The sequence below is a fragment of the Oxyura jamaicensis genome (genome assembly GCF_011077185.1).
Source record: "Oxyura jamaicensis isolate SHBP4307 breed ruddy duck chromosome 4 unlocalized genomic scaffold, BPBGC_Ojam_1.0 oxy4_random_OJ72816, whole genome shotgun sequence".
Lineage (NCBI taxonomy): Eukaryota > Metazoa > Chordata > Aves > Anseriformes > Anatidae > Oxyura > Oxyura jamaicensis.
This window is the reverse complement of record NW_023303850.1, coordinates 510,783-527,148: the sequence shown is the minus strand read 5'-3', so window position 1 is coordinate 527,148 and position 16,366 is coordinate 510,783. Positions and strand designations below refer to the sequence as shown.

The 16,366-nt window shown below is 42.9% G+C and overlaps 1 long non-coding RNA gene across 1 annotated transcript in view; it reads right to left on the bottom strand.

Moving 5' to 3' along the window:
- The window catches only part of LOC118157212, a 25,782-nt gene extending 13,814 nt beyond the window's left edge, over positions 1-11,968 (bottom strand). The window contains exon 1 of the long non-coding RNA XR_004746581.1: positions 11,807-11,968. This is a non-coding gene — a long non-coding RNA (uncharacterized LOC118157212). The remainder of the gene's footprint in view (positions 1-11,806) is intronic.
- Positions 11,969-16,366: the final 4,398 nt, after the last annotated feature.

The window sequence follows — 16,366 nt, the reverse complement described above, 5'->3', positions numbered from 1 at the left end:
CTTCTCTTCTCTTCTCTTCTCTTCTCTTCTCTTCTCTTCTCTTCTCTCTTGATAACACTGCTAAGTACTGTTAGTAGGGTATTAATCTATTGTCTGTCATCCACACTCTACTCCTCTCAATTTGATAAACCATTAGCCTTGATGATTAAAACAAGAAGTCAAGAGTTGCCTGGCTCAAGCGGTGGTCTTAGCCAGCCATCCTTTGTGAGATGTTTTCCATATGTATGTTAGGACTGAAAGAGTAGAAAAATTAATGACATAAAAGTCTAGGTTGTCCCTTTTAAGCAGCATTCCAAAAAGGCACAGTGACATGCCTCAGAGATGAAGTGATTAGATTATCACTAGAGAATATGGTATTAGTTTGGGGAGTTGTGCAGACATTATTATTTCTTTTATGACAGCAGTTAAAGAACCCATATCATGCACCGTGAGACCTGAGATGGTGATTATACAGAGAGAAGGAAAAAGAAAATCCCCACCTAGGGAGTTTACATTTGAAATGATACTCAGGTACACTAATTATTATGTTGCCTGACATTTAATCAATCGCTGAACAATTTAAATGCCTGACAGAAATGAAATATCTCTGCTTTATTTATGTATGAGCAAGTTTCCAGCAGCAAAAACTTAAAACCCTATAAACCAATTATTATTCCCATTACCTCATCCTGAGTGACTCTCTGGGATGATAAAACCCATCTTATTTGGACTTACTGCTGAGAAATAGACTTCTCAGGCATAAGGTTCTCTAGATGGATGCTTGTGGGGAATTAGTTGAACAAGAGAGATTTAATCCATCCAAAAGTGGGTATACTTAAATACATGATGAACATAAAAAACTTATTGCTAATCCAAAGTGACAGGTACTAATAGGGTACTTAGTGGATTAATAGCTAGCATGCTATGCTACTAGGACCATGCTGTTTATTTCAATTGCGTGCTTGAACGGATGCAAAAAATAAACTTGGTCCCTTAGGCACATTTAATTTAAGTGGACAAAACGCACGGTTGTACATCTACACAGGCAATTGAACCTGTAAGTTTATCTTTAAGATGCCATGTTACTTCAAGCTCTTGAGGAAAGAGTCGTAAACCAATTCTGGAAGAACTCTCAAGCTGCTTCATGTGGAGGTTTTGCTGGTTTTCGTAGCACTACCTTTTGGCAAAGAGAATTTTTCAGCTTTATAGCACTGTCTCCCCAGGTCTTAATTAATACCATGCACAAGGTGGCATGCAGGATAACCACAGTAAATCACACAAAGGGTTATGATTCTCTGAAGAACTGTTACTGAAGAGAGTCACATCATAAAACACTAGGCTAGAAGGATGAAACTGTCATGCACTACCCATTTCAGTTGTGGTTTTTCACGTCTGCAATCTTTCCTTCCACAGAAGAGATCAGACATACTTAGCAAGAGGTCCAACCCACTAAAAAAAGGGGAAAGAAAGCAAAACACACCGTAAGGTTCTGTCTCACTAATGCTTTCTGTGACGCAAGGTGCTGAAAACAGTTCACATGATGAGCAGATGATATCCCTCATACTCCTGGTGTATTTTTGCAATGCTGTCTTGATGAAGGTAGTGTCAGGCTACTAACAGCTCGCCTCTGAAATCCCCTGACTATGTAGCACCAGAAGCTACACGGGGCTGATGAGTAAGAAGTAGAAGGCAGTCATTCTCTGTGATTAACAAATAACAATCCTCATTTTCTTCCTGTGACTATGCATTAGATAACGTTCCAAATTTAACCTTCGGGACTTAGGTTGCATGTTTTTCTATGCTCACATATACAAAGTCAGCAAAAACCTTCACTTTTCTAAGTACCATTTCAGAGTTTCTATTCTCAAAGGATTTTTATTATTTTTTTTTCATTCTGCTAAGAAATGCTGTCCTTGAAATCCAACTAATGGACTTCCATGCAGTGGGAATTCCCATTCCAGCACACTCTCAGCAGTAGCAGTGAGGGATGCATACACAGAAGACTGAAACAGAAACGCTGATGACGATGACCAACAAATTCTGCCCTCAAAAGCCACTGCTGTAAGCAGATTCAACATTTGTAGCTGACTGTTCATCTAGCTCAGTTTTCTGTATCTAGCAGTAGATACACAAGAAGACACTAGAAAAATCACAAACATACAGCAGTCCTTTTACCAGTAACTGCCCCATATTGTAGCAATCAGCAGATTCTGGACTTCCTGAGCCAGAGTTTGTACCTATGCCTAATGTACTCAGAGCTTTCTAATTTGTTTAGTCATTCAAAATGTTTTACTTTGCACTGAAGAAAATGAATTGTGAGAAGTAAAGGCCGCATTTACATTAGGGTTTCTTCTACTTATAATGATCTTTAGTACAACTGTTGTATTTTGCCACTGGTACCTTTCTAAAGGAATGTACTTTGGTGGCGCTTCCAAAGCCTTCTGGAGTAGTTACAGATGAGGCTTCCTACATACAGACAACGTATGTTTGATTTGCCAATGGTTATGTTGGAGATTTATAATGGATTGAGGAATTGGTTGAATACCGCTGGTCAGTTTTTTGTTTTTAAACTAAACGCTATAGAAATTAAGAAAGAAAGAAAAACAAAATATCTGAAGACTTCACAGAAGCAAACAATTATTTTCAGTGAGAAAACTGAGAAGATAACTAAATGGGTAGAAAAGGTTTTAAGACAGTGTCATCACGGTTAATATACAAGCAACAGGAAAGAAAGTTCACATTGTAGACCAGAAAACAAAACAAAACAAGTAATTTCTCACTATACAGAAGAACAGTCATGCAAAGGTATTAAAAAACATGTCTGCTTACAGAAAACTCAAGAACTCAAGTAAGTGCACCAAAAACCAAAGCAACCACCCACAAAGCTGTTCAGGAAAGCTTTATAGCAGCTAGCCTTAAAGTCAACAGAAAGTAGCAGAAAATGGTAGGAAAAGGAAAAATACTCTGTCAGAAAGCTCAAAGACTGAAAACCTCTTTGACTGTGAGTCTGTGATTTCACTTTTTTAGCAGATACCATATTTTACTCATTCCAGAAGAAAACCAACTTCAGCAATTTGTGTACTAAGATTTTGAGTAGAAACAAACAAACTTACTGCTAAGCAGATTTTAGCAGAACTATGCCCAGATATTTATAATCCAAGGAATCTGGAAGCAAACTCTACTGCTTAGAGTACTAGAGAAAAAAAATCCCATCTCTGCAACAGATTTCATTCTCCTTGTGCCTTGGCAGACTCTCTCTAGACAGAAGAAAAAAAAAAAAGTGATCATCTGACCCAGCAGTCATTGCCCAAGCCAACAGCTGAGCTGTTGAGAATGTCCCCTCCTTAACTCGAATGCTAAGACTGATTTTCCAAGATTTTTTTCATTTTCATCAAGAACCTCCAAAGGAAAATGTACTTGGTATTTAGAACTTGCTAACTGGAAGTTCCAAGGTAAAATGAGGACAAACTGCAACCAAGCACTTGATATTTATTTATTTTTGCTGCTGCCCTGTGTTCTGGTGAAAATCATAGTACTAACTGAACACAGAAACATGCCTTTGTAATTTCAGGTTAATAAACAAATATTTTACGTTTCAGTAAAGTTTTCAGAGGAAATCCTTTATAGTGCTACTTCAAAGTCCATTGTTACTTGTTACCCAGAGACTATGTGATAGTTCTTACCGTATAACTGGCGCCCACCCTACTGCACAACCAGGCATGGTGCAAGGATGCAAAGAGCATTCCCAAGGAGGAGGATGCCGTGGAAAACAGTAACATTACAGTTCTGACTCCTGTCAACCCAGCACAGACAAATGCACTTGGAGACTGAAGAGACTGGCATAAGGACCATCTCCTGCCATCCCTTAGGACAAGCTGTTACTTTGCTGGCTGTCTCTGAAAGAGTGCCTTCCTTAAGAAACTTGTTGGCATTACCTCGGGCAGCCTGTTTCTTGGTGTTTGTGTAATATCTCAAACAAAATAACTCCATAACTCCATGCAAAAATCCAGACGCAGTGTGAGGTACGGCAGTACAGAAGACATAACCACAACTTCTAGAACCCCATATGTGGACAGTCCTACACCACTGCCAATCCACCCAACTGCATTCATCACAAAAGGTTTGGAAGGAGAAGATTTGTAGTTTGATTGGGCATCTGCTTCTGCAAAACCGATCTTATTGCAGCTGCTTTGCAAGACTTTGTTGTTGTATATTACTCTTGTTCCCTAAATGAACTCATAAGAGAAGAGACAATCCTTTGTCCACCCCACCAACGCCCCCTCTTTTATTTGTACAGGCACATACTCACACAGCCTTTACTAGAAGATCAAAATCACCCACTTCCTCCCAAAAAGCTATTTGGTGAAGTGACACAGCATCAGTTCTACCATCACACCATCTCAGAAAGAAAATCGGCAGGTACAGCTGTTCCCAAATGATAATCTAATCCCACAAAGATTACACACTAATGAGAAAGGGTTGAACAGCTTTCTAAAGAAACTGTCCAAAATGTCAATTAAACACAGCCTGGGTTTATTTTGATTTTCACAAAACCAGGGTGAATTGGTTTCATCAGCATTGTTCATTCTCACAGTCCTTCTGTTTTGAGTTCTGGCCAAGGATGAGAAACAAAAGCAACAAAAATGCCATTAAGGGCCAAGACGGTGTTCTTGTTGAATTTGTAATACAAACATGTTCATTATCTAGGCCACTCTCATTCTCCGAATGAGCCTGATCTCTACCATGCCACATCAACCTCATCTCTAATTCAGAATTTTAGAAAAGCTGCAGGGACAGAGTACCAAACTGTGGCTCCACGGTTCCCTCTAAGAAGTTTTAAATGCAGAGACAAGGAAAAAAATGTTCTAGTAATTCCTGAAAGCTTTTAAAAAACAATTTAAAGCACTGAATAGTATCTATTACTGATTCCCATAGAGAAGAAGGAAGTACTGGAGTTACAGCCGTCCTCTCTCCTCTTTAGCAGAGGAGCACAGGTCATAAGGGCAATTATGGATTCCTAACCCTAAATGGGTTAGGCAACACTTAAACCTGTTGTGTAAAAGAGCAGAGCAACAGTCCACTTTGAAACCATATCTTTAGATTTCAAGTTTGTAGGATGTTGAGCTCATGCAATCTGCTGTAGCATCGTGGGATTTCACTCACTGAACACATAACCCATAAGTGATTCAAGAAATACATCATTGCAAAATACCTGATCTTGATTTGAGATATATTTTTTTTTCCAAAGGAGAATGTTTAATCACCCTTCCGTAAGTGCTTCTGTTGCCAAACACCCTCACATTCCTCAGGCTCTCTCCCTCCACCTCAGCTGGATTTCTCTAACATGAACTCCTAGTTGCTCCCTGAATACTGGCTGACCTGTGCCTTGGCAGAGGTGTCATTTTATCTCTGCAGTGCAATTCCACTCAGGAATTCTTCCAGTGGCACTATGATAGAAGCTTTGCAAGCTGGAAACAATACTGCTGTCTTCTGCTATCTAGAAAAAATAGTAATGGACCGGAAACCGGGCTGACGCAAAACACACTGAATTCTGGCATATGGAAGTAGCAAACTAATTAGCTCACAATAGCTTAAATGTTCCTTTCACCAGACTGTAAATTTGTTTATTATTTGATTTATTACAGACAATCTGTTGAGGAAAAAAATTCAATCGCCGAGCGTTCAGTGAACCTTGTGTGGTCGATTATCTGCTATTTCCCTTCATTATTGTCTGCTGTATTCTGTTTGACTGTCTTCAAAAATAAATACCCCTAATAAAATAACTGTTTTCTTAAACGCACAAAAACAAAACAAAACAAAACAAAACTAGCTGCTCAGATGTCTATGAGTGACTTTAAAACAGCCTGAAAATCATAACTGCATGAATCCTACAATGGGATCTGAGGTTTAAAGTAATAAGGATCACGGAATCATAGAACGGCTTGGGTTGAAAGGGACCTTAAAGATATCCACATATCGAGCTCTCCATCAGAACATAATACATGATAGGATGTAAGACATTTATTAATAATGGTCATATTCCGATGCTAAATGCAGCCCTTCACTGAAAGCTGGGAGGTATCCAGATGCTTTGCATAATGGGATCCACTTCTTTGACTGTTTGCAGTGAAATCTAGGAGCACTGGTTTCCTGGTTCAGAGTTTTTATGAGTGGAATTAAAAAATCCTTCCCAGTGGGAAAAGTTTCTGATAATGTCATCATTCTGTGTATGTGCTAAAGGACCAATATCATGAATACATTTCCTAAACACGATCCCTTGCCTGAACCCTGAACTTGTCAGGACTTGTCAAGAACTAGGACATACTTATAGACCTCTGATGAGTATAGAATCACAGAGTCATTAAGGTTAGAGAAGCCCTCCAAGATCATCTGGTCCAACCATCCCACTACCACCACTGTCACCCACTAAACCATGTCCCCAAGCACCACGTCCAACCTTTCCTTGAACACCCCCAGGGACGGTGACTCCACCACCTCCCTGGGCAACCCGTCCTAATGCCTGACTGCTCTTTCTGAGAAGAAATGTCTCCTCATTTCCAACCTGGACGTCCCCTGGTGATGCTTGAGGCCATTCCCTCTACTCCTATCACTGGTTATCTTGGAGGAGATATTGCTGGCTGATGCCTAGCTCCCCACACCTTCCTTTCAGGTAGCTGCAGAGAGCAATGAGGTCTCCCCTGAGCCTCCTCTTCTCCAGACCAAACACCCCCAGCTCCCTCAGCCATTCCTCACAGGACTTGTGCTCCAGGCCCTTCACCAGCTTCGTAGCCCTGCTCTGGACACACTCCAGGGCCTCGATGTCCTTCTGGTAGTGAGGGGCCCAAAGCTGAACACAGTGCTCGAGGTGCGGCCTCACCAGAGCAGAGTACAGGGGGACGATCACCTCCCTGCTCCTGCTGGCTGCACTATTCCTGACACAGGCCAGGATGCCGTTGGCCTTCTTGGCCACCTGGGCACACTGCTGGCTCATGTTCAGGCAAGCATTGACCAGTACCCCCAGATGCTTTTCCTCTGCACAGCTTTCCAGCAAGCACATCTGCCAGCTCCCTGAATTATGGGGGATTTCTCCTGCTCCCCATCCCAGATTTCCAGGTCAGGAGGCTGAGTACCCCGAGGACAAGTGGTGATGAGGCCCATCCCCAGCAAGTCAGAAATGCCCCACTTGCTAAAAACATGATTTTTTCCTGTTTCAAGAAAGATTTTACATTCCTAAAGCCATCCTTGTGCAGACGGACTGCAAATCAAACAACAATGCTGAATTTAAGTAGTCCTCAAAGTGATTATTACTTTTTTTTTTCTCCTTTCTAATTGCAATTCCACAGCTGGAAATCTTACCAAGGTCACCTTGGTTAAATTATACTTACTGACAAGAAAAACGAATAGCTAACTACAATAACTCCAAAAACTGTGTAACAGTTCAATCTGCTTGAGACACTTAAAAGAGACGAGGGCTTCTGCATCTTGGAAGGCAGAAAAACAATGCAGTCTGAAGGGAGAAGCTCAACGCAATAGGAACTGGCAGGTGACACCAGCTTCATTATAGAAGCTGTTAATTTGGATGCAACAGTGTCAATAAGAATTATACTAATGAAACTGTCCTCCAAAATGTCACTCCGGTAAAGTTTGTGTACGATTTTCTAAGCTGCCCTAATGTTTACAGTTTGATTCAATCCCTATGTAATTTCAGATGCCTTTCTAATTATTCCCTTCTGTAAGAGTAGACCATACAGAGACAAAAGCAGATGGAAAAAAAAGAATACAATGCAGAGAATAACTGAACTTTTTTTTTCCTGTACTGGGAGTGCATTTCCTTGGAGCACTGGTAACAAGATCTTTGTAAGCACAGAAGTAATGTGAATGTACTACAGAAAAATAACATGTTATACTCACACAGAAAAATAGCTGTTTTATTACATTTTAAACTATATACAAAACAGCACGGTTTATTTTTAAAAAATCCTCAAAAGCTTAAGAGCACAGAGAGCAAAAATTGCACATCCTCTTAAGCACAGCAGTTCCGTGGCAGAGCTGGAAATGCATAACAGGCACACAGGAACTAGCATTTATGTTTCAAGAAGAGACCTCCGAGCTGGACTCTGGATAGCACTGTATCTTACATTAAGATTGTTTTCCATGATCGGGATTGCACATTGCTTTCCGTTGAGCATCCTTGAAGCTAGTGCAAGTCTCTGCTTTAACTCAAAGAGACAGTGGGTAAGGCTGCAGGATACATCTATTTGTAAAGAGGAATAGAACTTTGGTAGTAATAATGGAAGTGAAAAGCTCTTTATTGATGGATAAGAAATATTTTAGCCATTTGACAGTGTGAACACTACCCCGTTGTTTTACACAATATATCACTTTCCACCAGGGTTACCATGTGATGATGATTATGAGGAGAATGAGAATGGCTTCCAACTGGCTGTTACCGTGAATCTTTCACTGATGCAAGAATCAGGAAATGGGTGAAGCATTTCTTGGAATTTGCAAACTGCACCTCAGACAGGGACACAAAAAAATACACGTATGGTTGCTGTGGAGAATCCTTTGCTGAGGGAAGGAGAGAGGGAGCAGCAGAAAGCCCAACTCTTTGTCTAGACAGAACACATTTCTGTGTTTTGCATACTTTCTCGACAATAACTCATGGCAAAGAACATGCATTCGGTGACATTTGGAAAACAACACGATTCAAACTCACAAACCAAACAGCTTTGAAACCTACCATTTAAAGTCTATTAAGTCCATAGAAACCAAATGGGTTACTGGACGATGTTCAAGCCTCATATGAGATTAGGGCTTCTTATATTACAGTTCCATAAATGCTCAAGAAGGGACTTTCTCTGATCCCTGGAGCAGTTATGACCTACAAAGGAGTGATGAGAGATGGGCCAACTGCCCAACACCTCACAACCTTTTCCTGGTTATTAGTATAAGCTCCTTCATGGATCAGGCATCCTCCTGCAGGAACTCTGCAAGTCAAGACCAGCTTTTGGAGACTGGGAGCACCCTGAGGACCACTCAGCTCACCATGCTCTCTTAGGCATGACCAGCATACCGTCTGATGCTGACTTCTTCCAGAAAGCTCACGTCCAGGCCCTCAGGCCCTACTGGGAGATGCATCCACACAGCGTTTGGCACTGTCTCTGCTTCGGAAGATGGAGCTAGGACTCAGTGACAGGATCTAGGCCTCTAAAGGGAAGACAGGGAGCCCTAGCACAGACACTCATCTATCCAAACTATGCTGTTGCTGGAATAATTTTCACATGAATTTTGCCAGGTCAGTTAAGGTTATTCCAAATAGTATTAGGACATTGCAAAGGGATTTTCAGGACTTGTTCCCGTTCGGTAGATTGGATGAGGCTATCATCTGCAGAGAGCAGAATTTAGGAAAAAATGATGTGAGCTGAGTCATACCACTCTTGCTTAACTCTTACAGCTAGGAAATACACCCTGGTCTGGTTCATTTAACAGGAAAGGCAGCAACTTAGCATAGTTGGTTGTCGCAAGTTGTTGGGGCCCAAGCAAGAGCCCATGTGGTATGCCTGAAGTCAGCCCTGCTGCTGCTGTTCTTCATGCTTCTGCACTGATAGCAGTCCTTGCTGGTGCCAGGCTGGACATACTCACACACAGCTTCCCAAGCAAAATGTTGCCATGTGAATGGCCCCATGACCTGTCGTAGACCGGTAAGACTTCACTCCACCAAGCACAGCTAGCTAGATTCCTTGTGCACTGGGTCTCAGCACAGAGACTGCTGGGCAGCAGTCAGAGCGAGAATGAATCCTGCCCTTGTTATCGTATGATGGATGGGAGTGCCCAGATACAACCCAGAAGCCTCTCAGCCATGGTAGAGCCAGGACCTGGGCACATCCCAGGGCAACTGGGAGGTCCATGAACCAGTCCAGAACATTTCCCTACACCCACCCATGTCCCTAAGCCCTGCAATCTTTGCTACGTTTCCAACCCTAACTCATGTCTTCACCTTGCAAATACAATACACTCAGCAGCACATGCCACTGCAGGAATAGCAGGTTCAGGGTTCATTTCTGATCCATGTTCGTTTTTCTTCAGGGAGATGCTGGACTATAAACATCATTCAACAAGAGCAGCGTTTTCTTTCCTTTCCACAAAGAGGCATTTAGCTAGGCTTGGCAGAAGGAGGTAAGCCTCCGGGAAGACATTATCCTGACAGCAAACACTGGTGGCTGGCTTTGTGTGTATGAATGTGTGTGTTTGGCAGGCTCTAGATGCTAAATAAATATGGGTTATTAATAAAGCGCTAGCTGGAGATGGAAAATAAGATTGAATGCTTCATCTTCCCAGAGCTGTTTCAGGATCTTAGGGGGGAAATAAAGAACAAAGACAATGGAAAATGGAGAGCCATGGGGGAGGGGTTGGGGGGAAGGGAATCCAATAAAGAAGAAAATAGCAGCAAGGAGGAGGCAGTAAATTTGTTTGGCTGTAAAAGAGGCTCAAGAAAACAAAGGGTAACAAAACAGCACTGGTAAAAACAAAACAATGCCAACCACCTCCTGCCTCCCAAGACTGAAGCCAAGATGTGAAGTCGCACTGCCTTAGCCAAGAATGCTTGCAAAAGACTGAGAAGGAATGAGGGACGAGGAAGTAATCTGAAAGTGGAAAAACAAAATGCAAGAAAATCAGGCATAACGCATGCCCAGAGAAGGACACCCTAGCAGAGGGACTTTGAAGTGCTGCCAGGATCTACAGAAATGGCACTGAGACCAAGGGGCTCTGCTCTGGTGTTCACCCATGTCGACATCCTAGCCAGCACAGCTGTAGGCTGCACCTGCTGTCCTCTAATGGTAAGTCAAAAGCCTGAGCTTGAAAGAGCAGTATCAGTAGATTTTCTCCTTACTGTGCCATTTCCGTAACCTTTTCCAGCTCACAAAGTAAACAGACCATGGATCCACATTTTTGTATCCTCCTTCCTACAAACTAACCATTCCCCATGTGCACTATTTCTGTGTCAGTATGATAGTGTCCTACAGTGACACTACGATCATCTAGCTTTCCAAACGTTTAGTACAAGTTTTTAAACTTAGCCTACATGTATTTTAGCCTAAGAATTCTTTACTTTCTTATACTTTTCAACTAACTGAGGGCTACATTTATGGGTCAAATGGCAAACTGCTACATCTACCTTTATATAGCTATGTTTCATTTATTTTTGCCAAGCAACAAAGGACCTCATTAATTAGGCCTCTTGGGCCTAGTTCTCTTCTACTTGTGCCGCAATGTTCCTAAAGCTGTCATACAATTAATAAAGGCTACTGCTTAGAGTCGCTGCCCTGTGTTTGACCAAGGAGTGCTTCAGATTGGAGTGCTTGGACTTAATGGTCCAATTCTCTAGGCAGATGTCCTAGGATGCAGTCTGGTTTTCAGAGACAAGATCCACAACTCCACTGGTTTCAATGCCAGGATTGTCCACATAAGAGGTTCAAAATTTGGATAATTTATATTTCTTTCATGCAGAAGTGGAGTCCCTTACCCCCAGGGTTCCTGAAGCTTACCCTGCTGCTAATTCTTTTACTCTGCCACACACAAACACATCATCCAGGCTTTGACAGATTACCTCTGTGCTCCAAGATGCGGAGCAAAGTATCTTTCAGGACAACAACATAAGAAAAACTCTGCCATGCAAAATTGCCTTACTAGTTCCACAGAATCACAGAATCATTTGGGAGCAAAATACCATCTAAGATCATCAAGTCCAACCATTAATCTAGCACTGCCAAGCCTACCACTAAACTATGTACCTAAGAACCACATGCAGACATCTTCTAAATACCTCTAGGGATGGTGTCACAACCACCTTCATGGGCAGCCTGTTCCAATCCTTATTGCCTGGGAGAAGAGACCGACCCCACATCATTGCAACCTCCTGCCAGATAGTTGCAGAGAGCACTAAGGTCTCCCCCGAGCCTCCTTTTCTCTAGGCTAAATAACCCCAGTCCCCCCAGCTGCTTCTCATGAGATTTCTTCTCTAGACCCTGCCCCAGACTCCACACCCACATAACACTGATGGGCTCACTGTCTCGTTTTGCAGAAATCCAGCTGTGCTGCTCGCTGTGCCAGGGCACCAAGCACACGCACGCAGCTGCTCCAAAAGTCCACACGGGTCTGATGGCCCATGAAAAATTGATATGTACATACACAGAGAGGCCAGGACACGCGGGAGGCATTGATCTTGCCTCACACATCCAGGTCAGCTATGTACGAGGAAAATGCAGCAAACCTACCTCAACCATCAGAATACCAACTATTCACCAGCACCCAGCAAGAACCTCCGGGGGAGGGAAGGAAAAAAGGTAGGACAGCTGAAAACCTGACTGCTGCCAGCCTTACTGGGGAACACTGCTACCAGAAGCAGGTTATTGAAAAGCAGTTCACATTCCTACAAGTGCTGTTCAGGCAGAGACAACGTACAGTTCCTTTGTCTTCCTCCTCGCAGAAGGAATACCTGATACACCTGTAAAGGTCAATGCAAGACGTTCAGTATGAGGCATTTCAGGTGGCTCTCAGCCTTTGATGTTATTTTAGCACTCATTTCTACCCCCGTATTTTTTACTCAGGTCACTAGCTCGACCATTACATGAAAACACTAATTAAACTTTGCAAACATTGCATGATGGTGCATGTGCTTCATGGGCCTTCACACAGTTCTCCACTGAAAATGTATGAACGCGTACTTCTAGTAGGGCTATACGAGTAGAGAAAAATGAACTGATTTTACAGAACTCTGTGGCTTTGCATGTCTTTTGATAAGTATACCTACCGAAATAAAATGTGCTGATATGGCTAGCACTCATTATCCACTGCCAGCTAATTAAGTGGAGGTCATTTGTATCTTCAACTAGTTGTACATACTGTGTCTCACTCAGAAATCAGTTTTACACAACAGCTCTGTTCTAAAGGTGACTTCAAAAAGACAGAAATCAAGGCATTGCTACATACAGTGTGAAAACAACAATGACAATTTCACTTTGTTTTATTATTCAAAGAAAGAATTTCCAAGATAAACACCACTGGAAATTAAAACACTACTAGAGACGTCTAGCATATGAAAAGCTCAGGACAGTGAGCCTCTGCAAAAAGTTACTGCAAGCTGCAGAGGTGGTTTCAGTTTTTCAGGCAGAACATTTGAAACATCTTTTCCACAAAAAGCAAGGAAACAAACAAAAAAGAAAGGTCTTGACAAAGGTTCTTTTCTGCAAACTTTACCCTCCCTTTCCTCTTTAGTTTGTCCCACAGAAGGACAATTTGTCTCATTAGCAGACAAGGGGAGATTAGCTCAAAGCCCACTGAAAAAAAAAATAAAAAAAAAATGAAGAAACAAACAAAATAACCCACCTTCCTCTCTTATCAGTTAACTATCAGTGTATTTCAGGATCAGTACGAATATAAGCATTTTTGAACCCTTCTCGTAAATAGGCAAGCGCCAGCTGAAATCCTTGATGCTAACAGCTTTCCTTTGAGCCTCCCTCCCCCTAAGGCCATTTGTATTCCCCACAGGGAGAAGCCCACTTGCTCACCGTGCTCCCACAGGTGGCTTTGCTTGGGGTCCTGCTCTTGTTTTCCCAGGGTGCCACAGAGAGGCGCCCAGGCTGTGATGCTGCCTCATGCTTATCCTCATTTCAGCCAGTTTGCTCTCTGGGAAGGAAAAGCAAGGTCACTTGTCTCTTTCTGCACCCAGCACAGGCAGCAAAGCAGAGAGGTGCTATCCTGCAAGGTCCTTGCCATGGCATTTGGGGCAAGAGTGGTGGGGGCTCTCTCTGCCCCCTAGCACTTCTGAGCAACGTGCTTTCCTGAATCCAGCTCGGCACCAACACACCAAGTGAAGGGCCTGATCCAGGCAAGCAATCAGCCCCACTTGCAGGATAAACCCTGCTACAACAAAGGGACTACTCACATGAGTATAGGCTGCTCCAGTGACAAAGAGCTGGCAAGGTACAGGTAGCAAAGGGAAGAAGTGTATCTGAAAGCACCCTGCACTCCACATGTAGCCATTCGCAATTACTCTCACACCTGAGGACATGCTGCTACCACCAAACTCTGTTTGACATCTGATGTTACATTCTCTGCCTGTCAAATGTTTCCTGCAGCCTAGGATGGGAGAAGGATTTTCTTTTTCCCTTCAATTAATCTGGTTACTATCAAAGACACATATCACACGGAGTGACACGCAAGGCAAAAATTAAGATTGGTGATGAATCCCCTGAGACACCTCTCTGCCAGGTATTCCACCCTCCTTACAGCCCAAATTTCAGAAATCTTGTAGTGCACGCTGCCTACAACAGAGAGCAAACCTTCAGATGATTGGTGGCTGGGGATTTCTGTCTGCCACTGCCTGTCACCATATTGCTCAGCAGAGCTTATAAGCTTGCTGAAGGCAATAAATAGCTTCCTAAACCCAGCTCATTCGTATAGCTTACGCTTTGATTTCACAAAACAGCAGAATCCATAGCCAACATAACCCAAATAGAACAAAACTCTGAACGCACTTTAACAAAAGCCTGTAGGCTGCAGGAATTAAAAATGTGTACAAGGTGATAAAAGTTGGTAATTGGTCAAAAAGCTACCCTGTCTCTGATAGATGGGCTTGGATTTTTTTCTCAGATCCATTCTAGCTGATATACTGTGGCCAAATATTGTTCTTACTTACCGCCGTACTTCCCTTATAACATGTTGTGATGTTAAAAAATTCTGCCTAGGCTGGGGAACAAATCATTGTTAGAGGAAAGCTTGTGACAGAATCCTAGAAGAGGTGTCATATATAGCACAGAAACCCCAACCCAGATAAACCAAGACAGGGATTAAATTTGTACCCTGTAAGGGGCTACAGAGATCAACAGGTTGCTGCAGGATTTTACTGTCATTAATTCATTAGTCAGAAGTTCATCTATCTGAAAGATGGAGTATATTAATGATAATTGCCAAGCAAAACAGAAAAACAAAGATTTGAATCGTGTAGTTTCTGTCTATCCTACTTCCAATGATTTTCAGATCATTTATTCTGTCCTACAGAGTCAAGTGGATGCTTAATAGATTTAACCAATTAGTACAGGCTTTTTGTTGACAAAGAGAACAAAGCAGCAGATATAGTCTGCTAAAAAAAAGGGGGGGGGAGGGGGGGTGTTCACCCAAAGAAACATGCACGCAGACTCCTGTAAGTGCATCTAGCACCATTTGCAGCAGCTACTCACGCAAGCAGTGCAGCAATACCCAGGAGAGCAGGACTCACAGGCACCAGTGGAAATTGAATGACACTGAAGAGCTTCCGTGGTTGACAGAGGGTCCTGTGAGAGCTGCCCTTCCGAAAACCAAGAAGCCCCCAGCCCCTGCCTGAAAGAACCGTTACCTACATGGCTTTGCACGTCTCAGGAATCCGACCCAAAGCGAATGGGAAAGCAAGAACACCAACCGCCTTTGTAAAACAGTATTATTTCAGCCTCCTTGGGGAAAAAATTATTTATCCCCTAAGTACTGATCTCAGTGGATAACTACAAGTGCAGCTGTTCCTGTTTAATCCTCCCCAACTCTTACAGATATACTGAAGCCTCTCCAAGCATCTGGCTCCTCGCTGCTGATAGGAATATTCAGGCTATGAAAATTACCTTACAAAAGTAGGGCTGGACATGAGTGGCAGAGGAACAGCAGCACGTTGAAAACCTAACTTCTGGAAAGAGCAGCACAGGCTCTATATATACAGAAGGTTTTGCAGCATGAAGCTATATCTCAGGGTAAAGAACACCTTGGAGACACAGAGACCATATGCTCAAACTCAGTTAGAAGTTAGAGCAGACGTAAAGGCCAGGCTCTTCTAACAGCACAGGAGAGCACAGCTCAGCCCAAGCTCAGGACTCTCAAATGCAGAAGATTCGCTGCAACATCATCACAACATTGCTCTCCTTCCCACCTTCAACCAACTGATAGATTCCAACTCTTTCTCCCTCAGTCTCCCCTGTACTAAAATGATGACCCCACCTTTTCCTACTACTACTCTTAAGCAGTCTTTGAGCCCAGGGCAGACATTCTGCAACTACAGCCTCTCTTTTTCCACTCCTTTCTGCTCCACACCATTAGCCAGACTGATGGTCGACCAGCTCTCCTTGCCCTGGCCCACAAAGCTCCCCATCAGGGCTAAACCCTGAACTGCCAAGCACAGCAATGCAATTTGTTTATGTCTATAGCTGGGTGCACATACACAAAAACCCTACCTCGGGTCCCTGCTGTAACAGTTTTCCATGAGAAGGTTCACCAGAAAGGTGGGATGCAAAGATGAACCAAGCGATCTCCGAGGCAGAGTCCCTGCGCACGGTTATCAGAAGGATGATACCACCGCCTCTTA